Source organism: Sinocyclocheilus anshuiensis, unplaced genomic scaffold (genome assembly GCF_001515605.1).
Source record: "Sinocyclocheilus anshuiensis isolate Anshui unplaced genomic scaffold, SAMN03320099.WGS_v1.1 scaffold894, whole genome shotgun sequence".
NCBI lineage: Eukaryota > Metazoa > Chordata > Actinopteri > Cypriniformes > Cyprinidae > Sinocyclocheilus > Sinocyclocheilus anshuiensis.
Window position 1 is genome coordinate 482,432 of NW_015536505.1, and position 1,768 is coordinate 484,199.

Genomic DNA, 1,768 nt, shown 5'->3' on the forward strand with positions numbered 1-1,768 from the left:
TGAAGTTATACACAATTTTCAAGCAAAATATATTTTAAAATATATTGCTTAAGATGTTTTTAAATATATTTTTGATACACATAGTTACTAATATTGTCTCATATTTTTGATAGATTTTATATATTTTCAATCAAAAACACTGTTTACATTCACACAAAATGTATTTTTTTTATTGCAAATGTATTTTATTGTCTCTTGAAATACATTTTGGAACATATTTTGGAATTTGTAGGTTTAAACTAAATATACTTGCAATTTGAAAGTATATTTGCTAAACAATTGCTTATACTGCTGGATATTACCTTAATAAATTGTCCAATGTGTGGTGTCTATCCATTAAGAATATGAATGAAGCATAACCTAGTTTTTTTTTTATTGGTTTGGTACTATTTTGATAAGTAAGGTGTGCATTTTCAAAACTTTTAATACAAATATCACAACAGATCATCAAAAGTGCACTTTTTTCAAACATTTCAGCATATTTTCACTTGTCTTAGCACAATACACACAATCACAAAGTATCCTTTTCACTACACAAAATAAATGTTTCATCTACATAAATGTTTCATTCACAGTAACAGCCTTTCATAAAGCTCTCACTATCAAACTTTTCATTTGCATGTCTTCTCATTCAGTTTAATACATTTGTCTATTATTTAATCTAACTCAATGATTAATCAGCGAATAATTTGGTGCATCTATAGATATCTGTAGATATAGATTCAGTATATAAACCCTGGGTTTCACAGACTATAGGCTTAAGCCTAATTCCAGACTAAAATGTAAGTCTGGGCTGTTCCAACTGAATGAAACTTGCACTGATTGATCTTAAAATATCTCAGTGCCATTGTTTGGTCTCAAGATGCACACCAGTAATGTTATTTTCTAAGGCATGTTTATAAAAGATACTTAATTGAACTATGGTCTAATCCTGGCTTAGTCTAAACCCTGTCTGTGAAACCAGGCCATAGTTTCTAAAGAACTTGTTTGCAGTTTACGGATAATCAAATGTAATTAAGTATTTTTACACTATAAGTGATTTATCTTAGATGATAACGTCTCAGGTTACGTATGTAACCATGGTTCCCTGAGTAGGGAACGAGACATTGCGTCCTCTAGGGGTCGCTATGGGGAACGCCTCGTCGTGACCCGTGTCTGAAGCATACATTGAAAAAACACCAACAACACGTTGGCCGGCGACAGCCATCTAAAGTTGGTCTAAACCAACTCAGAGAAAGGGAACAAGGCTAATAACGCGTAACCCTTACCATCAGCCCGGACGTCCAGGAAATTTTTGCAGGGCCGTGCCGGGGTCCTAATGATCAAAAAGGCTCCTGCAGAAGCCTGTGACCTGGCCGCATAATCCAGGAAGTATGAAGCCAAAACCCGGCTTATCGTACCGTCTGGACAACCCTGAACCTACCTTAGTAGCACAGAGAGCGAGATCCGTGGTGCGGCGCACTCAGCTACCTCAACAGGAGAAAGGCCCTCATCTTTATCCAGGTCTTTCAGCAGGTCAGCCTGATATGCTTGGAGCATCACCATCGTGTGCAATGAAGCGCGAGGATTGGGAAGGCTCAGCCTCAGCTTCTTTGCCCCCCTCAGACATTTCCTGCTTTTGCTGGGCCGAACCCAGCAGAGCACTGGCCCCTGGAACAGACGTCCACAGCCGATGATCACGAGAGGGAAAACCCCTCTTCAAGCTCAGCGGCCAGATCCACCTGCGATCCCCACGAGCTCATTCTCCTCCGTGCCTCCGCAGCAGCGG